General features: G+C 38.7%; 1 protein-coding gene across 3 annotated transcripts in view; it reads left to right on the top strand.

The window, feature by feature from the left end:
- Positions 1–23030, top strand: part of XRCC4 (X-ray repair cross complementing 4) — a 270818-nt gene that overhangs the window by 225403 nt on the left and 22385 nt on the right. The window contains exon 9 of one of the 3 annotated variants that reach the window (XM_048221136.2): positions 26–6482. The exons of the other annotated variants lie outside the window; for them this stretch is intronic. The gene's annotated coding sequence lies outside the window, so the exon portion shown is untranslated. Of the gene's footprint in view, positions 1–25; positions 6483–23030 lie in introns of those variants that run through there. 3 annotated transcript variants of the gene reach the window in all.

The following is a 23030-nucleotide window of genomic DNA, read 5'->3' on the forward strand; positions in this document are numbered from 1 at the left end:
GACCGTTGGGTTGTTCTCTCTGCAGGTGCATCCTGGTCGTCGTTTATCATTTCAGCCAACCATCTGGCCCAGAGCTTAGGTCTTTGCTCCTTCTGTGGGCCACTGCTCATTCCTTTACCTCCTGAGAATAAGATTAAGTTTCCTTAAACTGCTGCTACCCCACCATACTGCCTCCCCGCTATACTGCTTCATCCCAAAATGGGGCAGCAAGACTTCTTTGATTCCCGTAGCACAGCAGATCAAGCTTATTTACTTTAAGTAAGACCTTATCAAGCTCTCTAGTAACTTCCATAATGCTAAATTTGGTGGTCATTCGGCAGTCGTCATTTTGTTCACACCAATTACTTGAAAACCTGAAAGGCTGGGAATAATACAAAGAAAGTGTACCACACTAACTGATTTAATTCTAATTTAATTTACTGCGGCCAGACCCATAGGGAGTCACCAGTAACATGTGATCATACTGCAAGAACCAGCTTATCAAAAAATAGCATCTAGCACACACATATGCACACCCCTCAGTGGGATTCTCCTCTACTGTGTGTCACCTCCAAGCCCAACCATCATGAGGCTCAAAGGAAAACGTTCCTCCTCTCCTTATCCTAAATTTTGCCTCCTGGGCCATTGCATATTCCAGGATCTCTTTTCAGAATGATTCTGTAAATTCTCCAAGGAAAGCCTGACACTCTCCCTTTGAGTCAGCCTTAACCTGTATCCTTAAGCTGACAGATGGTTCAATATCAATATATTTCTCCCAAACTAGGGCTATTGGGCCATTTATTACAGTAAGTATGAGGCATCTATAGTCCATTTTAAGCTGCACCAAGCCCAATCAAGAACCTTTTATAAAATGTCCAGTTCAAACATACTCAACCTTCCTGTAGCCTTCAGATTCTTTGATACTAAGATCTTGACGTATGGGGACAATAACAAACACATGCGTTTATTTTTTTAAAATTTTATTTGAGAGAGAGAGAAAGAGTGAGCATGAACAAGGGGAGGGGCAGAGGGAGAGGGAGAGAATCTGAAGCCGATTCCCTGCTGTGCACGGAGCCCCACACAGATCGGATCCTACGACCCCGGAGATCATGACCTGCACCGAAATCAAGAATCGGAGCTCAACTGACTGAGCCACCCAGGTTCCCCAACATGTGCGTTTGTTGTATACACACATGCACACACCATAGGCCTGTGTGCTCTGAGAGGGTCTTCCTAACAACAAACAATAATATGCTATCGTAAAGCAGCATAAATCCACATAATGGCAAAAACGAGTTTCTGCCCTGGACTCTGCTCTCCTCCACCCCAAAAACTATCTGCAGAGAGAGAACTCTGTGAAATCAAATCTGATTTATGCACCTAAATGGAAGACCCATCCTTAAAGGTCTGAATCCAGGTTATTATTTTAGCTTCAAGAACAGAGATATTTACTTTATTATTCATAACTGACGGGCATATTGGGTTGTTTTTCCCAGAATAGAAAGGCTATCTGCAGCATCAAAATGGCAGATTCCTCTGCTTTTGCCGTTTGGTGTCCAAAAACTTTGAAGTGCAGTCCAGTGCAGGAAACCCTTTGCAGACGATATGCTGAGTGTTTGTGGCTAATACACATTCCTCCTCTATAATCTGGGCTTCCTCTATCTATTAGATAATAATAATGCTTTGATTCCAAAAGTTTCCATGCCATATAATAAATTCTTACAACCTTTTCTCTGAATTGTGAAATGATAGCTGTCTCTAGAATGAAGACAGTGGTACTTTTTTAACTGTAAAACTGTCATTAGGAAAAACTGTAGCCAGTCTCAGCATGTGGTTTCTTAGAGTGGCCTGTAATAAATTCAGTCTGATTAGTTGCCCCTTAAATATGCAACAAATAGGAGCGCTCGCTCTCTCTCTGTTTTCAAATTTCTGCTTCATTTGCTTTTTCTCCATCTGTCCCACTTGATCTCTCATGATCTCTTCACTAGGTCCCCACTGTGATAACTGTTTCTAAGCTTCCCACTAACAAAATGTACCTGCCCATGTCTCTTTTCCTGGGACGTTCCTGCGTGACAAGGTGGCTAATAAATTGATGCCAAAGATGGAGGACAGTGCACTTGTACTGGCTGCCCTTTGTCTTGTTGTATGATCCCTTTGACAGGCCTTCATTGATCTAACCCAGAATTACCGACAATTACTGACACGAGATTTTAGACTTGAGGCCAGTCAGTCAGGCTTTTCTTTCAGTCAGTCACTACAGCCTACAAAACAGGCAGTTGGATTCCATGTCCAGTAAAGAGCTGGTTTACTGAGAGAGCAGAGCAAATGCAAGAACTTCAAACTGTTCTTAAAACATGGCTGCGGTTTCTTATTTCAACGAGCTCTACACTGAACCGTAGTAATAAAGCAACAAAAGAAGAGTTGGGGTAGGATCCGAGAGTTCTTGTCCCCCTCATCCTTTGGGAACAAAACCTGCAAGCCATTGGTCCAGTGACTGAGAGATTTCAGCTTTAAGATTCAGATTAAGAGAATAGATTCAGGAGTCGAACAGTTGAGTTCAAACCCCCGTTCTGGGTGACCTTTGGGAAGTGTCTTCCTCTCCCCGAACTTCAGTTTTGTCATTTCTAAAATGCAGCCAAGACTCTCATATCACAGGTGGTTCTGAAGATAAATGAGCTCGTGTGAAACGGCACTTAGCACAGTGCCTGGTCCCCAAGAAGAGCTGCATTAAAGGGGCAGCATTCTTCCTGCTAATCCGCGGCCACTTCCAGGCAGCCAAAACCACTGGGAAGGAGAGATGGGCGCAGTATGATGCCCGATGCAACAGAGCTGGTGCCGTGATGAAAGTCCCCTGAGAGTAGCAGAACAATTGCTTTTTTGTAAAGTGAGTTAAACCACTCCCTGGTGTGGCTAATGATGACTAATAGAGCAGAAGGGAGGTGGCCACCCTTGTGCAAGGCGCTGTGGTGGAGTTGACCGTGCTCTGCTGACAGAAATTCAGGTCATCCACAAGCTCTCGGCCTTGTTGCTCCTGCCATAGTTCTAATCGTAGAACAAATGGACTCATTTGCAGAAGAAATTTCAGCCTTTAACCTATCCTGAAGATGATTTTCTGGGAATTCCCAAATGACTTCCTGAGGTAAAATACGCTGCATTCATAGTGTACCGATAGCCTTTCCATGCGGCAGGTTGTGTTGGCATATGAAGTATCGGCATGGAGAGAGACATAGCCCTCAATAGATAAGTAATGGGAATATTAACTGGAAAACTCAGTTTGAAAACAGAAAAATGGTTCTCTTGGACCACAATATTTGAATTCTTTGATTTTTGTCCTGCTAACAGCACAGAGAGGCACAGTATCTCAAGGGTGTTGGGAAACTATTGGCATAAAACAAACATCTGACAATTTAAATGATTTCTTAAAAGGAAATACACTTCCTCATTGTGTGTGTGTGTGTGTGTGTGTGTGTATTGTTTTTTAACATATTGCTCCACATAAGATTGCAAAAGCAATGATCTTGTAAGAAACGAGACCTCCACTGAAAATGATGTGCACCATTAAAATACAAAATAAAGTGCACAAGCCAACAAAGCTGAGATTTAAAAAACTGATCTTTTTCTTCTCTTACATTTCATCTGTCCTCATTCCAACTTGGCCTGATTTGCTGATCCCAAACCCGGATATATTGCCAGGACCCTGTCAGGATCCTGTGAAAGGACAAGAACCCCCAACTCAGGTTTTAGTTGTTTCAGGGCTACTTCTGCTTCCCCTAAACTCCTTACCCTTTATGACCCAGAGGCCTCTTAAAGCACATTGCCAAAAACTTGGCAATGAGGTCATGTGTCCTTTGTCACTACATGTCTGATTCTTGTTAGAGATTCCCTGATACCCTAGTTCTCAAAGCCGTGGATCTGGAGCTGTGGCTTCTGTCTGTCTGTAGTGGGAAGTGTCCTCCTGCTTAGAAGAAAGGTGGATTCCATGCTGGAAGCATGTTGGCCCCACACTCCACATATTGTGTTGTGGGTCACTTAGACATGCTTCCTGAAAAAGCTCTTAGGAAGAGAGAAGTCCTCACTATTTTTTCATTCCTTATCTCTGAGAGAGAAAGAGGAGAGCCACTCCTTTTCAGGGCCCCCACTGCCTGTCCAAGTATGTCTCTGCTTTTAACATATCAGTAAGCTCCAACTAAACTTGTAATCTCGCTTCTACCTTTAACCACATCTCATTCCTACTTGGGTGCTTTCCACATCGGTGAAAAGCACCAACCTTATCATAGTTGTTATTAACTCTTCCATCTTGTGACTATACTCACTATACTTACTCCATTCTTTGACTAATTCCTACTCATCTTCCAAGTCTTGGGTTAAATGTCACTTCCTCAGAAAACTTTCCCTGACCTTCTGAACCCTGATTAGGCATTCCTCATAGGTCCTGTGTTTACACCCTGTTTTCCCCACCACAGCATTAGCACACCTAGTGTACATGGCCTTTGCAACTGCATATTTGCTTCTCTGTCTCTGTCACAGTCATTCATAAACACAAGAACCCAGTCTTTTTTACTGTTCTATTCTTTGGGTCTTCCTGAATGAGTAAATACATGAGTATAATGGAAACAAACTTAAACTATTTCAAGTGTCAACATGTCAGATGATCTGAGAGAGCAAGTGAGCTGGGAACCAAAAAGTGACCTTTTGGCCGATGTGGAAGTGGTTTGTGACAATGACAAGGGCACTTTCTGTGGTATCACAGGGACAGAAGTTGGAGTGAAGTGGGTTGGACCTGGCTAGGACATTATTAGTACCCGTAGACAGCAAACATAGACAAGTTTACTGTAACTTGTGCCATAGTAAGAGGAAGATCTGCTGATGCAGGAGAGAGGGGATGACAGCAGGAACATACACGTGACCCGCTGAAGACACTGCTTGTAAGAAAGTCACAGAGGTCCTTAGGGTCACGCAAAAGGCAGACCCAAAAGAGAGAATGCTCATCTGGGCAAAAGTCACAAGCACATTTTGAATCACAAGTCCTGATAAAATGTGCTAGGACAAAAGCGTTCAAATTCTAGAAAACACTCAGAAAGTAAGTTTACAGTGTTACTTCACTATGCTTTGTGCAGCAAGTTAGAATATCGGTAGATTTTGTTGGCTTGTTGTGATAACGGTGTCAAGGAAAAGAGCTCTAACTGTGCAGGAAATTCTTGTGCTTTCATTTATTATTAAATATGGATGTCACAAAGGTATGAAGAGTCACACAGCAAACAAGCATGTGTTCACCACCTAACTTCAGGACTAACATATTAGTAAAAGTAGCAGAAGACCTGGTGCCTCTGGAATTTGTAATGACTTTTCTCCCAGTTGTGAAGGTCTCCAATTAAAGCACAAATTCATTTTTTACAATGAAAAAAAATGTTCCCACTGTGGAAAATCATAACCAACTTGTTGAAGTTTATACAGAAAATATTTTCAGTAAACAAAGAGGAGTGCAGAGTTTCAGGAAGAAAGTGTGAGGGTCATGATGATAAAAGCAGTGGAGGACCCACAGATGTGCCCCGGGCCCTCCTCACTGTCATCAATCATAAGCCTGTCCTACTCCGTGGTTACCAACCAGTAGGTCTTGGACCCCCAGGGGGTAGCAGAATTTATTGTGAGGGGTCTGTAAATCCATATGCACATTCAGTATGAGTAGACTAAATAAATAATATGTCATACACACACACAGTACTATTTTTTAAATGTGTATAGATGAGGTGATGAATAAAATATAAATTCACTTACTTGCTTCACTGAATTAATACAAGCCTTTGATCATTATGTATTTTCTCAATCTATAGACATTGAAAGTATAATGTCTAGCATGATGCAGTCTTCATACTTGAAAGAGATTTCACATTTGCCACTGTTATTTGCTTTTAGAAAACACGTATAAAGTCACTGGATGATGATTTAAAGAAGAGGCAAAACATTTTCTTTAATATTTCGATAATTATTTGAGTTAAAAAATCTGTTCTTTAAAACATTTGCCATATGTTTCAACAAACTTGTTTTATTCTCTATATCTGCAGGATACTTTTGTGCTAACACCCTCCTTAGTCCATACTTGACACACAAACACCATCAGATCATGGAAAATGAAATAGAGTATCTAAGGTCTAATTCTTTAGGAGTCTGAGTAGGGCTTCTCTCCCTCCTTTGAACACTGATAGTGCCCCTGGGGCAGGAAAGTAGGACCAGAAATCCCATTTTTCTTTTTCTTGCCTCTGCTCACCGTGCCTTGAGCCGCACGGGGTGCTTCCAAGCAGATGTGGCCCGTTGCGAAGTTGTCCATCTATAAGGAGGTCATTTGTGCTTTATTCATGCAGAGGAACCCAAAGGCTCTTGGTGTGCTCTTATCTGCCTTGCTATTTAGTGTGCCCTCTGGAGAGTGTTAATTTGTTTTGTAGTTATTTGTTTCAAATGTCTGTCTCTCCTCACCAGTAAAATAATAAATTGCTTGAAACAGCTGAGCATGTAATTCATATTTTGTGTTGAATGGAATTGACTGTGAAGAAAAGCAACACCCACTCTTGCCTCAGTTCTCTTTCTCCCTAGGGTCTAAGTGAGCAACAGAAACGCTCTTTCAGGGGCACCTGGGTGACCTAGTCGGTTAAGCATCTGATTCTTGATTGCAGCTCAGGTCTTGATCTCAGGATTGTGAGTTCAAGCCCCGCATTGGGCTCTTTGCTGGGCTTAGAGTTCAGTTAGAAAAAAACAAAAAATGCCCTTTCAAATTTGGCATGTTTTATCAAAAACTCTTCACTGAAATATTTCCTGCAGTGAGAGAGCACACAGGATGGCACAATGACCCAAATCATTACTCCGATTCCCATAATGAAAAGTTGATTTTTTTTATCACTTTTCTTTAAATCTTTCTGATCACACAAAAGAGGAAATCTTAATTTAGTGTCTGCATGTATTTGACGCTTCTTACACTGTCCTCTGTCCTCCCTCTGGTTTTTATTTATTTTTTAACAGAGAGAGTATCTAGGCCTCACATTCAGAGCCTTTAGCACAACGTATCAATATTTACATAAACTTTAAAGCACTGTTTTGTATTGATTGTATATGTATTTTATAGCTACCATCTATTTATGGCCAATAATATATTCTTTATCCATCTACAGTAGTGATATAATCTTTTAAAATAATAGAGTGAGTCAATTTAAAGAAAAATATTATAAAGATATTGGTGGTTTCATAGTACAGTAGAAACCATGTGAGTTATTCAGGAGTGAAGTTTGTGAGATCCTGCCCTATCACACAGCAAATAGATTATTGGGAGACATAGAATATTAACCTGTGAGCACCAAGTATTTTATGAAGGTGGAAAAGCTAGTCATCACCCAACATTCTGAAGAAGAGGGTAATGTTCTGGCCATAGAGAAGTGAGTAGGCATGCGTGAGTCCCAGCGTTCTGACGTGACCCTTCCCACCACATGCTATCATACAGAGTTACCAGTAGCATTGGCTTCTGCATCTTTGAATGTGAAGAAGAATAAAAGCAGTTTAAATGTTGTTTTTAACCTGGCAGTGTATCATTTTTCCGATGCCACAGTATCACCGGGTCCAAAATAAAAGGGGTTAAAGATTACATTCTGAGAGGCTGGCAAAACAGCTCTCCAGTGCATTACTCAGCTTGAGGCAGACGTCACAAGGGGAACTGGCTGTCGTTTTAAAGCCAGTGGGTGTAAAACTTGCTGTTCCTTTCTATTTGTCTGTGAGATAATTCTGGCTCTCCCTTTTCCTCCAGGGCATGGCTGCCAAAAAGAATGAATCCTATACCTACCCCATTCTTGATGACCTCCGAAACAGGAGACACAAATGTTTCTTACTGTTAACCAGAAACATTTCCCCAAATGACTGCAAATAGCACAAATGTCTGTTCCATTGATAGATCATTCCAGCAACACTTTTTTTTTCAGCAGAGTGGAGATAGTGGCACAGCGGGATAAAGTGGGCTGGAGTCACTAACTTTGACGTTCCGATCCTGGATCTCCCACTGCCTAACTCTTTTCTCTCAAGCTAGCCACTTAACCTCTCTTTGGAAGTCAGCTTCCTTACGAATGAGACCTGCTCTCATGCACTTCTTGTCTAAGTACCAGATAAGGCAGATACTGTACAGAGGCAGTAGCCACAGCGTAATCCACAGTGTAAAAGTGCTTTCCGGAAGGATCTCCCCCCCCACCGGATTTCTTAAATTACTCAGCTTCATATGTTCCCCACCAGTGTCGAAGGCTACGGCCAGACAAAAGGCCCCTCCTTGTACTGAAGACCAGCCCTTTGCCTGGTTAGGGGCTCATTTCAATCGTGAACCTTGATAAACTTGTAAAAAAAGTGGACTTGATTTTCTTCATATCTCCCTGTTGGTGGATATCATTTAATGATCTCATTTAATGAAGTTTTTCATTTTTTTTCTTTTTGTTTTTGCTTTGAGACTCTAAATTTCCAGATACGCATAGAAGACTCAAAACATACTCCTTACTTTCCAGAGAAATAGTTTTGATAAAACAGAGATGACATTTGTTACCCATGAAACATACTTTTTTTTGACATCACCTGTAATATAGAGAAGACATACTCGTGTATTTACTTGGGCTGAGAATAGATTGTAAAACTTAATCTTGGAAATACATAAAGATAACACTGTTATCTTTTGCCTCAGCCATTACCAAAGAACTGGGTTCGGTTAGAATTGCTATTTGCCGAGCAATAAGGAATGCTAAGAGAGGAACAAACTTCATTTTGAAGTGGTATCATGTGTGGACAAATTAGTTTGTGTACTTGACCCAAGTAGTTAGCATAGAGCAAGATGGACTCAGTTTTCTGGAACCCTGTACCATACATTGTTGACCCCTGCTAGTTATTTCCTCTAGGAATACTCTCATGAACTGAAGAAGCAAACTGACATCCAAAACTTAACCTATGCACAAATAAAAGGACAACAGACACAGTGTTAGTCAGACTAAATTCTCTGATGCCCCTTCTTCAATAAGGAGTAACTAGATTAAATTTAAATTCCTCAGATATGAAGTAAAATAGGTACTTACTACATTTCACAACTTTTGAGACTAGAATGATAAATGATTATTTTGTAAAAAGATTTTTGAGCCTTACCTTGATTCTTAGGGTTCAAAGGAACAAGTTGTGACTGAGAAGACTGGTAAGAAACTATGTATATGGAAGATTGTGGTGAAATGAAATTTAAAAAGCCCTAGGGACGTTTTTTTGTGCCTGATTTGGCCCGATCTGTTGACCACTTTAGCTTTTCAGCCATCTCATTAGAAGTCGTTTTCAACAAAGATATCCATTAGGCAAATTACAAATGGTGCGTTAATGTGTGTGATGAGGTTTTCATTTTTCTTTCTTTGAAGCTTTGAAAAAAACTTTGGGTGGTTATTATAATTGAAGTCCACTCTTGCATGCTGGATTTCCTTCATCTCTCTTTAACCGTAATTTTGAGCTGAATCTCCACCAAGGGGGAAGTAGCATTGGTGCTAATCCCAACTTGGCAGAATTATTGGGTTCCACCCCAACAGTCACCAAAACATTTGGGTTTAGTCAGAACACCAATTCATCACTTCATAAAACCAAATCTCTTCTCCATCTCACAATAACCTGTTCATGGACCATAGGGAGAGTGAGAGAGATGTGAATAGACTCACTGAATAATAGGGCCTGGCCCTCTCAGATGTCAGGAGAGAACTGAGACACTTCCACTTTTTGAGACTCCTGGAATATTAAAACAAGAAGGAAAAGAAGAGAAATGCCAGAACAGAGTAGAAAAAAAAAAAGTGTAGCACATTTTAAATACATAAAATCATGCTTTAAACACATAAAAAATAAAATAACCTTTCTGGAAGACAAGATCAGATGGCCAGATTTGAGGCTGTTTGTGAATATAACGGCCGTAGCTAAATGGCTTTACTATAGACATATATTTCCCAGCCATCATAACTCCTGCTTGGAGCTGGGTGGAAGTTCCAGGATCATTTAGGCTCATTTGATAGATAAAAAAAAAAACTGAGGCCAAAGAGCATAAATGATTTGCTTTAGAGCGCAATTAATTGGTGTAAAAGCATATCTCAATATACTCTCTGTGCAAGTGGAAGGCACATGGGAGGCACAGAGAGGTCTGGAGTGATTGGGATGACTACTAGCAGTTGATAAGGTGGTGAGTATGGAGAGCAAAATTGCAGGGAAAATAAGTATTGGGCAAAGCCACCATAAAGTGGACTGAGTCATGGCCAGATGTGGCTAATCAAGATTCCAGATTGATATTTCCACATGATTTCAGTGAGAGATGCAACTATGCCACTACTTCCTAAGGTGAAATCACAGGTTCTTTATTTCCAGTACTCCTATTCTGTGTTTAGTTCTCTAGTTGGAAATCTCGGTAAGATCCTCGTGGAGACAGGTGGCAACTTTTTCCACTGAAATTTTAAGCTAGGAAGCAGAGATGTTAGGAGTTGATTTTAACTCAGTCTTTTGTGAGACACTCTCTTCTTTGAGTCATGCTTTAATAATTTGGATCTCAGCAATGATTTTATTTATCTTGGGGAATGTTACTTTTCTAGAGAGCCAGAATAATTCCTTCCTTTTAGATATCAGAAGCAGACACTGGAAAAGCTGCTCTCTGTGTCTTTTTCATACTGTTGGGATTCTGGGCTCCTTAGTAACTTGGCCAACCATCTTGAATCAAATGTTAGGCAAGTGCTATTGGCTCTATCTCCTCATAGATCATTTCCAGCTGTTAGAACAACACAAATATGAAATCTTCTGAGCCAGGAAAACTTGAAGTTTTCATTAGATCCCCATACAAAGATTGGATGAAGTGATTAAAAAGAAGCATCGATCCCTTGTGTTTTGAGGGTGACAGGCTATCGATACCATCACAGTGTTAGTGGAAATGTAATTTGATACAAACATTCTAGTAGGCAGTTTGGCAATATGCATCAAAAGTCTCAAAATGTATATATTTTCCAATTCAAGATGGCAGACTAAACACGTGCATTTGACTCTCATTTCTTCCAAGGCCTTATTGAATTAAAAGTATAGCAATGTAGGATAGACTCTCCCTATTTATCTGTATCTCTCAAGTTTAGTCAGGAAAATGGAACCAAGTAGTTGAATAGAGAGAACTGAATATGGGCACCTATTTATGAAAGCATGGGTACATCTAAAATGCCAGATGAATTTGGCACTACTGCCACCACTAGGGCTGGGGGGCTCAAGGAAGAAATTATTATTGCCGGAGCCTAGGAAGCCTGGCCTGCATGGCAGGAGCTGAAAACATGCAGAAAGGGGCTACTGGTGTTGGACAAGAAAGAAGAAATGCAACATTTCTAGAGATGCTGCCCAGGGCAGAAAGAGAAGGGAGAAATATATTGCCTTCTTCCTTTTTCTCTGTCTCCAGTATCCTACCAGTGCTTCCCACTGGCTGAAACTCCATGGAAGCCAGTTGGCATGTAAATGTCATTTACAGGGACTAGTCACTGCTCTGTGGTAGAGAGCAGAGCAGGGAAACATTGAGTAATGACTAAAAGCAAAAAGGCAACTGCCTGGCACAACAGACAAGCAAGAATGGGAAGTGTGTGTCACTAAAGGTTGAACCATTTAATAAATTCCTGGAATCCAAAAAGGTAGATGGGAGCCATTAGACAGAAAAGAGGGCAGAGAAATCGTAAGCCTAGAATACCCTCTGACAGCTCTGTAGAGGAAGAAAGCTTATCTGCCCTGTGGAACCCCTGAGATGCCTTGGGTGCAGTATCAGTAGACACAACAGAGGGAGAGAGTGAAAGATGGAGCTAAACACAGAGAGATTACTCAAAAGTCTGAATATGTCCAGAATTCTTCCAGTCAGCACCCTATCTCTAACATATGTAAGCAGGCAGCTCGCATTTTATCCCCAGGCAAAATATATGATGACTCCTTTCTAAAGAAATTAGGTATACTGGGAGAAGATGACATTTCTAAATTTGTTGAGGCCTGAGAGGGAAGCCGTTACCATTTGAGCATTGTCCAGGCACTCAGCCTGACAGTCAGCTCCCACTCCCGTTGGTCCTTGTAGTTTACTGCTTGACACTGCCTGGCCCAACCCAGAGAAAAATTTCAGAAGAAGGGGAGAGACCGGCTAGAAGAACAGTCTCAGGCCACTATAAAAGCAGAAACATCTAGTCCATCTACCCAGACCTCTTTCTTAACAGAGAGAGAAGTCACTAGAACGTGAGGAGAACTAGCAGTATAAAAAGAGAAGTCCAATTCTAAAAAACAGAAAAACAACCTCGGAGGAAACTGAAATGATTTAGGGAACAAAGAGAACTTAAAAAATCATCCTTAGAAATATTTTCCAAAAGATCGGAGAGAATACTACATCTACAAAACATGAAATAGAAGGAGAGAATGAGAAAGCACTCTTAGAGATTTAAAATATAATTTCTCAAAATAAAGAAATTTAGTAGAGATACTAGAAAACATAAAATCAAAGAAATCTTTCAAAACATTAAGTAGGGGTGCCTGGGTGGCACAGCGGTTAAGCGTCTGCCTTCAGCCCAGGGCGTGATCCCGGTGTTATGGGATCGGGCCCCACATCAGGCTCCTCCGCTATGAGCCTGCTTCTTCCTCTCCCACTCCCCCTGCTTGTGTTCCCTCTCTCGCTGGCTGTCTCTATCTCTGTCGAATAAATAAATAAAATCTTTTAAAAAAAAACCACATTAAGTAAAAAGCAGAAGATGGAAAATATGAAGAACAAATGGGGAGGGCCTATATTCAGCTAATAAAAACCTTAGAGAGAAGGAGGCAAAGAAATGTTTAAATTATTCAATCAAATCATAAAAAAGATACATGCTAGAGCTACAGAACGATAAGACTCTGGTTTGAAATGGCTCATTGAATGTCTAGCCCAATGAATGGAAACAGACCCCCCCCCCCCCAGCTAGACACACTGGGGTGAAATTTCAGAACAGTGTAATTAAAAAGAAAATCTTGCAAGCCTCTAGGAAGAAAAAAGTCACAATTCACAAAGGAGAAAGATTCAGACCGATAACCTTTAAAGTTCTGAAGTAAAACTTTTTACCTAGAATTCTCTATAAATACAGTTTAAAGATACAAGCCCTAAGTACATTTATCACCTATGTGTCATCTCTTCTGAAGTTACTTGAGTGTCTTCAGCAGAAAAGATCAGTAACCAAGGCAGGTGGGAACAGTGGCTTGACCCAGGAAAGGAATAAAGGGATGTTCCAGGTAGCCACAGGCCTAGGAGCAACCAGTCCTGAAGAGAATGGGACAGTAAGCCCCAGGGTTAGGCTTCAGGGACAGTCTGCGGCTTACCAAATAGCCAACATGGCTTAGAGTGTGGAAAATAACTAAAGGGTAAGTAACAAAAGGGGTGGGAGTAGAAAGTAATAGAAATTCCAGGGGAAAGGTTGTACTACAAAATCTTGATCAAATTGTCATGAAAACTAAATGCTATGATTTTAAGGAATCCATGGACCTTCATGCTACAAACAATATACTTTGGGTGGCCTAGATTCCTATACAAGGGCTCATGGAAAAGGTACTAGAAGCCTAGTGGATCAATTGGCATGGTGTATATCTATTTTTGTTTTAAAGCATAATACTGGCAAATCACTTTGTTGGTTTTCTACTTAAGACACAACCTAATGACATAACGTGGAAGATTTATTTGTATTTGCAGCAGAGAACAGAAATATTAACTACTTGGATTACTTGTCAAAGCAAAGCTAACAAAAGATGGAACAAAAGTTTTCTGGGAGGAAAGATGGAAAGAAATAGAAGACTATCTCTTCTTTTAGGGAATGGTCAAGATCAAGAAATACTGTCAAAATGGGAAAAAGAAATGAGACTTTAGTTTTATTGCCTAAAAGTAACCAATAGTAAAGCTAAAAGTAATACAACAAATGTTGAGGTGGAAATAGAAATGAAAATGAGCAAACCCCTGTCTTCATCTGAGGAAGTCACCACATATTGTCTAAAGGAGTTGAATTGAAGAATACATGTATTATCTAGCTCCTTCATACAGCAAAATGAAGTGTTGACATCATTTCAGAAAAAGCCCAATCTCGTTTCCTTTGCCTTTAGAGACGTGTCTTGAAAGGAGTTGCTGTGGCCAGTGTTGAAGAGGTTACTGCCTATGTTCTCCTCTAGGATTTTGATAGATTCCTGTCTCACATTGAGGTCTTTCATCCATTTTGAGTTTATCATTGTGTATAGTGTAAGAGAATGTTCCAGTTTCATTCTTCTGCATGTGGTTGTCCAGTTTTCCCAGCACCATTTATTGAAGAGACTCTCTTTTTTCCATTGGATGTTTTTTCCTACTTTGTCAAAAATTAATTGACCATAGAGTTGAGGGTCCATTTTGGGGGTCTGTATTCTGTTCCATTGATCTATGTGTCTGTTTTTATGCCAGTACCACACTGTCTTGATGATTACGGCTTTGTAATAGAGCTTGAAGTCAGTCATTGTGATGTCCCCAGCTTTGGTTTTCTTTTTTAACATTCCCCTGGCGATTCAGGGTCTTTTCTGGTTCCATACAAATTTTAGGATTGCTTGTTCCAGCTCTGTGAAAAATGTCAGTGGTATTTTGGTAGGGATTGCATTGAAAGTATAAATTGCTCTGGGCAGCGTAGACATTTTAATGATGTTTTTTCTTCCAATCCATGAGCATGGAATATTTTTCCATCTCTTTGTGTCTTCCTCAGTTTCTTTCATAAGTATTCTGTAGTTTCTAGAGTATAGATCTTTTACCTCTTTGGTTAGGTTTATTCCTAGGTATCTTATGATTTTTGGAGCTATTGTAAATGGAATTGATTCCTTAATTTCTCTTTCTTCAGTTACATTGTTAGTGTATAGAAATGCAACTGATTTCTGTGCATTGATTTTATATCTTGCTACATTGCGAATTGCTGTATGAGTTCTAATAACTTGGGGGTGGAGTCTGTTGGGTTTTCCACATAAAGTATCATGTCAAAAATGAACTTTCGGGACTTCATCAAGATAAAAAGCTTTTGCATAGCAAAGGAAACAGTCAACAAAACTAAGAGGCAATCCATGGAATGAGAGAAGATATTTGCAATTTACATTTCAGGTAAAGGGCTGGTATCCAAGATCTATAAAGAACTTATCAAACTCAACACCCAAAAAACAAATAATCCAGTCAAGAAATGGGTAAAAGACATGAATAGACACTTCTTCAAAAAAGACATACAAATGGCTAACAGACACATGAAAAAATGTTCAACATCACTACCCATCAGGGAAATACAAATCAAAACCACAATGAGATACCACCTTACACCAGTTAGAATGGCAAAAATTAATAAAACAGGAAACAACAAGTGTTGGTGAAGATGTGGAGAAAGGGGAACCCTCTTATACGGTTGGTGGGAATGCAAGCTGGTACAGCCACTTTGGAAAAAAAGTATGGAGGTTCCTCAAGACATTGAAAATAGAGCTACCCTATGACCCAGAAATTGCACTACTAGATATTTACACCAAAGATACAGATGTAGTGAAAAGAAGGGGCACATGCACCCCAATGTTCATAGCAGCAATGTCCACAATAGCCAAACTGTGGAAGGAGACGAGATGCCCTTCAGCAGATGAATGGATAAAGAAGATGTGGTATATATACAATAGAGTATTACTCAGCCATCAGAAAGGATGAATACCCACCATTTGCATCGGCATGGATGGAATTGGAGGGGATTATATTAAATGAAATAAGTCAAGCAGAGAAAGGTAATTATCATGTTTTCACTCATATGTGCAACATAAGGAGTAGCGGAGAAGACCACAAGGGAAAGGAGGGATAACTGAAAGGGGAGAAATCAGAGAGGGAGACAAAATGAGAGACTCTGGACTCCAGGAAGCAAACTGAGGGTTACAGAAGTGGGGGTGGGGTGGGGGGATGGGGTAACAGGGTGGTGGGTATTAAGGAGGGCACGTGTTGTGATGTGCACTGAGTGTTATACCCAACTAATGAATCATTGAACGCTACATCAAAAACTAATGATGTACTATATGCTGGCTAACTGAATATTATTTAAAAAAAAAAGAAAAAGAAAGAAAGAAACAAAAAGAAAAAGCCCGATCTCAGCCCCTCTCCCCATCGCAGAATTATCAAAATGGGACCTGCATTTTAACAAGATCCATTAGTGTCTTATCTGTACGTTAAAGTTAGAATGGTACTCCTCTAAAAGAGTAATTCTCAGCTTTGGCTATGGGTTATTGGAATCACCTGGGGAACTTTAAAAAGAATATTATTTAGAAAGGGGCCAAGCCTAGGCCCCACTTTAAGAAGTGATGCTGTAAATGGGATAGAGTACAGAAATCAGTATTTTTTAACGGCTTCTGGCATGGTTCCAATGTTAGTCATGGTTGAGAACTGGTGATCTAGAATAACTGTGGTAAGTGACAGAGAATGAAACCAAAAACTGTTTTAAAAATTTGGTTCTGGATCTGTCAGGGCATTGGGCTGAGGATAGAGAGACATGGGAAAGAAGACTCTTGTTTTAAATGTATAAGCAGAAAGCAGAATCAGACCTGTAAATATAGAGAACAAACTGATGGTTGCTATAGGGGAGGCGGGTGGGAGCTGGGCAAAATGGATGAAGAGGAGAGGGAGAGACAGGCTTCCTGTCATGGGATGAATAAATCGTGGGAATACAAGCACAGCATAAGGAATATAGTCAATGATATTGTAATAGTGACATATGAGGGCAGAGGGTAGCTATACACATTGTGAACAAAGCATAATGTATAAACTTGTCTGAATCACTGTGCTGTACAATTGAAACTAATGTAACATTGTTTGTCAACTATATTCAAATAAAAAGAAAAAGGAAAAAAAGACTTGTTTTAATAAGAAATGTTGTAATGTTTGATCTGTACCTTGCACATGTATTACTTGAAATATAGGTTCCTTTTTATGCATATAGCTTTTGACTCAGAAATTCTACTTATAGGAACTTTTTAAAAAAATAATTGATCAGTTATACAAATACTTATGTTCATAATTTTGAGAATTATAAACTGCATAAATGTTCACTTTAAAAAGAGATATCTGCACACGCATGTTCTTTGCAGCATTATTCACAAGAGCCAAGAGGGAGAAACAACCCAATGTCCACCAATAGATGAACGGATAAACATAATGTGGTGTATACATACAATCGAATATTATCCAGCCTTAAAAGGGAAGGAAATTGTCCCATGTTATAACACGGATGAATCTTGAAGACACTGTGAAGTGAAATGAGCCATTCACAAACTGATTCACTTATATAAGGCATCTAGAATATTTCAACTCATAGAGTAGAATGGTAGTTACCAGAGGCTGGGGGAGAGCTTTTGTTTAAATGGACACAGAGTTTCAGTTCTACAAAGGGAAAAAGTGCTGGAGATCTGTTCTAGAACAATGTGAATAAACTTAACACTGCTGAACTGTACACTTAAGAGGGTAAATTTTATTTTATGTGTTTTTTACCACAATAATTCAAAAAGTGTGTATTTTGTTAAGCAACTCTGTATGTTTGCATAGTAAAAATTGTAGAAAAGTATGCAACAAAATGTACGGCCTGCAAAGCTACAGTTGAGACCTCTTGTCTTACCTTTTTAGATTCTTTGATATTTTAAGAGTAAGCACAGAATATTGTTATAATTATGGGGGGGGGGGAGAAGAAGCTGTTTCCACTTTGAAAAATATAGGACAAAAGCTCCATGGGAGCTTACTGGGAGTGAATGGCTCACATACTGCCCTCCCTTATTTGCCAAAGAAGCCGTTCCATTCTGCTGACAAATTCGAGGCTTCGCATCCCTGTAGGAGATGGTTGTGTAGTGTCTGGATCCTCTGGGACTTCTTGGTCTTCTCTCTAGTCTCGGGAAAAAGAAGCAAAAGCTAGGTAGCCCTTTTACACATGAAGTAGAAAAACTAGTTAACATCATGGAACAGATTTTCTTTCATCAATTCCTTTAACTTCAAGGAGTGGTAAAGCAGAGTGGACAGTGGGGGAATGAGAAGAGGAAGGGGAATGGAGGAATTAATTGCTCTAGACAGAAGTGTATGTTGACATTTTATCTTGATCCTGCCTGGGTTTCCTGAGTCACAGTGACAAAAATGTGGGTCATTACATCACAGTTGTTTTACAGCTGTTTGTGTTTACCCTTCTGGCACTTGAAGCTGTGGTCCTTTGCTACACTGTGTTGTGCTGGGAGGGGATCATTAACCATTTTTCTTTTATCTTAAAAGACGGGCTTAATGAAGTGTCTATAAAAGTGAAAGAAAGTTGAACTAGGAGATCATTAAAATCAAATGCTCAGGAAAGAGTTTCACTATAAATGTCAAAATATCTCTGGCTCTGTAAAGCTTTGAGATTCTATCAGATATTAAAGTCCATCAATAAGCTAATGTACATTGTGATCAGCAAACCCATGGATTATGCTTGTGTAGAACTTCTTTTATGTTGTTTAACCGTTCTAATACGAATGGCTCCATACTCCATGCTGAGGGCTTTTTAACCTCACAAAAATTGGATGGCATTGCAATAATCTTGGCCATCAAGAGTTTAAGAAAAAACAAAAATTATTAAAGGTATCTTAGAATGAATAGAGCAGTTAGTTACATTTGCACCAAAGAATTTAACAAATCTTATCTTCAGTCTAATGTTGGAATTGTGATCCTAGCCTGTTTCTATTCTTGTTATTAGGCCTGAATGTACAGTTTTGATTTGTCATCCTTTTTTATGGAATGATCCAGAAATATCACATTTCTGGTTCCTGTTTTGCTTTCTGTAATCAATACATTACCCAATTTAGAATACATCTTCAGTCCTTTGAAGAGAATGAATACACTTGGTGAAGATAAAATAGTTTAACAATTCAATAATTTTGAATTTTTTGCACTATAAGTGACCCAAGTTTTTCTCTACTTACCATCTTTTATGATATTGGTTGTTAATACTTAAAGTCATAAGAAAGAAAGAAAGAAAGAAAGAAAGAAAGAAAGAAAGAAAGAAAGAAAGAAAGAAAGAAAGAAAGAAAGAAAGAAAGGTGAGAGATGAAAGTAAATGAGAGAAAGGAGAAGGAAAGAAACGGGGGGAAGGAAGGAAGAGATGAAGGCAAACAATCATAGAGCTGACTTTTCAGATAAGTGTTTCTTCCAATATTGGCAGTAGTCCGGACACATCAATTGAGTTTCCACCCCAAAACCAATTTGAACAAATGTTCAAATCTATAGAATAAAAATAAAATACAGATAAAAATAACCCCAGGTTGTTTTATTGAATCTGTAAGGATGTTTTTCCTAAATCATAGAAATAAAATGTTGCTACAATTTTTCAAAACGATATTATAATTTTAAAATATTATCATGCAAAGGGAAAATAAACAAATTTTCTTATTGCCTCCAGGATAGTTTGGGTAGCAAGCCACACAAATTTTTGAGTGGATTTGTGCTGACTTAGAAAACATTCTCAATATCTGGGTCTTAAAAATTTGTGCTAAGCTTGCAAGTCCGTAGCAGATCAAGAATAAGAACTGTCTTAGGACGTTTGTTGGTTTTTCTTTAGTTTATATGTAGCCAGCTGGTTTCTGACCTCTTTGTGTAAATATACAGCTTTGCACATAATCAGATTCCATATTACCTTGTTATGACATCATTCTGGGCAGACTTTGATCCCTTACTAACTTTTCCAAACCATACACATAGACTTAAATAACAATAAGAAGATTGCTACTTATCCACCAAATACTGCTGCTGGTATTTGGTATGCATGTATATGTATATATACACATCTGTATTTATACATTTATTTTTGTATCTATGTAGATGTGTAATATATATGCATAATAATGCACAGACCTAGAGAAGGGTTAGAAATACACTAAAAGGAAAAGTATCTTCTATTTGATACTAAATTACGGAATTTTCAAAAAGTTATATCTCTGGTGAAATATACATTTAAGTTCCCTCTTTCTGCAATTGTTACCAATTGATATTTTTGTTCAGCTGATATTTTAAAAGCAGATGAATTGAAATGTAGAATTTGAGACCTTGTTACATATTATTTTTCTCTGCGGATAGATGAAAATAGAGGTTAAGCTGTATTCTTTGGTGATCCAGAAGCCTGGGTATAAAAGACACAATGATCTTGTAAATTACCCAGAAATGGCTTCTTTAGTGTCTGATCAAGATAAATGACACAAGGCAGCTGTAAAAAGAATTCCCACTAGCCATTGACCCATAAACTGTGGTGTCATTTTTCATTTTTAGTAAAGTATCAAAATCAATTTAAAATAACACCAAATCTTTAGAGTTATAACTAAGTGTCCTAAATTCTGCTTCTGAGGATATTATTTTAACTAATGTTATTTTTTAAGTTAAAATACATTAAAATATTGTGATTGCTACAGAACTTTGATGGCTGTTAAATATGAATCCTTTTTCTATGGGCGCACTGTATGCCCACACCTAGAACAGTGCCTGATACATAGTAAGTGGTCAGTAAATATGGTTGAATGAATGAGTGGGTGAAGTAATAATATATTAAGATAATAATAATAAATTAACTTGTGGAGATTTGGATACTAAAAGTGATGTCAGATACACAAAAGACAAAGGTACAGAACCAACGGATACATTGGTAATGAATATTTCTGGAGCATTTTTTATGTGTCAGGCATTCTACTAAGTGCTTTGCATGCATTTTCTTATACAATGATCAAAATAGCCCTATGGAAAATAGTGATTAGACTATCTCACATGAGAACCTGTGGGCTAGAGAATAGTAATAATGTTTTCAAGATTACACAGCTAATAAATGGTGGTACCTAAGTTAAAATTCACATCATCCTGGCCTGGAGTATACATATTTGAACAACTATGTACCACTCTCTCAATGTACTGTGTTTTCATGCCAACTTTATGGTCTCTAGGATCATTGATACACTCTAGGAACAAAGAAAAGAAATACTATGCTTAACTAATTCTAGAAGAATTGGGTGTCATGATGTATTGAACTTTCTATCAAGGATTAGATCTTTTTATTAGTGCAGTATGTAGAAATTTAAATATCGGTCAATTGTGTCTTTTCTACACAGTACATAGGAATTTATCTGGTAAATATATTTGTACAAATGGGAAAAGAAGTAGCTATAAAGATTTAGCTGTTGCATTTTTTTCCATAATATTAAAAAACTGGCAACAGCCTCAATGCAACTTGGTAGAGGTTTCGTTAAGCAAATGATGAATGTGTAGTAGATGGCTATACAGTTATTCAAAAAATTGACAAATGACATTCCAAGATTGAGAAGAATAGCAAAGTGTTCATGAGTACCACAGACTTTAGAATCAGGTAGATCTGGTTCAATACCAGCACATGCCCACTCATGCCCAGATATGTTACCCTAGGCAATTATTTAACCATTGTAGGCTTATTTTCCTCATCTATAAAATGTGGATACTAATAGTATATACCACAGGAGTTGTAAATGGTATTGGTGAAGGAGATGTAGGGCAGAGGAAGCTTATATACAGATTCAGCCTATATTTTTCTGTCTTAGTGTCACAGTTATTTTATGTGGATTTACATCAATAGGTAATTACCAATGACAGTGGTAAAGAAATTTGGCCCAATTGCTGGCTAGAGTTACAACACTTTCAGATTCCTTTTTTTAAAAAACTGTTTCAGATAGAAATTTTAAATGTCACAAACCATAGCCTTTTACTGACCAGTCTAATTCCTACTTTATATGGCATATACTGTGGATCTTCAGTCAGATTCTTCTATTGAATGAGGAAACTGTTCATCAGATTTCTTTTTCAGGGCAGGAAGAGATGACTGACAATGCTTTTCCCCTTGAAATCATTAATGTGTTAATTACATGTCAGTAAGTAAAGAAAGAGAGATAAACACTTCAGGCACAAGATCAACTCTCTGCATTCAAAACTTAAACTCCATTCTCAGTGGAGCTTTCTTCCTGTCAGCATACAGTGAAAACGTTTAGTCATAGTTTGGCCAATAGAATTGTCAGCTGGCTTCAGGAGAACAAACAAACAAACAAAAAACAACGCTAAATAGGCCAGCTCTCTGAACCAAACTTTATTATTGGAAGCACAATGAATTCATTAATTTTATTCAGAGTTTTATCTTTGTCCTCATTATTTGTTCATTTTTCTTTGTGAAGAAAAACATGTTTGTATCTGTTTTATTTTTTAAGTTTATTTTTATATCTGAGTACAGTTGACACACAATGTGACATTAGTTTCAGGTGTACAACATAGTGATTTGACAACTCTATACATTATGCTATGCTCACAAGTATAGCTGCCATCTGCCCCCATACATCACTCTTACAGTATCACTGGTGATAGGGGTGCTTGTCTGGCTTCATCAGTAGAGCATGCGACTCTTGATTTCAGTGGTGTAAGTTCGAGCCCAGGTTGTGTATAGAGATTACTTAAAAATAAAATCTTTAAAAAAAACGCAATATCTTTAGCTATATTCCTTCTGCTGTGCCTTTTATTCCCATGACTTATTTATTCCATAACTACAAGCCTGTACCTCCCACTCCCCTTCATTCATTTCTCCCATTCCCCCATGTCCTTCCACTCTGGCAACCATCAGTTTATTCTCTGTATTTATAGGTATGAGTCTGCTTTTTATTTTTTTTATTCCACTTATGAGTAAAATCATATGGTGTTTGTCTGTTTCAGTCTTATTTCCCTTAGCAAAATACCCTCCAGTTTGGTGGAGAGGATTAAAAACCTTACTGCTGTGCTCTAGTTGGTCCAGTTATTCTTCATAGAGGACATTGCAGTTCTCATTCATTGCAATTCTCAGTACATGTATATTATTAGGGGTGAATAAATGAGTAAATTGTGATACTGAGAGCCAGGGTTCTTCCTGTCAGAGAAAGAGGTTGCAGATACAGAAGTGAAGGCTAGAGTGAAAACTGTCATGCTAGATTAATATCTAAGCGATCAGAATGAGCCCTGTTTG

Source organism: Ursus arctos, unplaced genomic scaffold (genome assembly GCF_023065955.2).
Source record: "Ursus arctos isolate Adak ecotype North America unplaced genomic scaffold, UrsArc2.0 scaffold_5, whole genome shotgun sequence".
NCBI lineage: Eukaryota > Metazoa > Chordata > Mammalia > Carnivora > Ursidae > Ursus > Ursus arctos.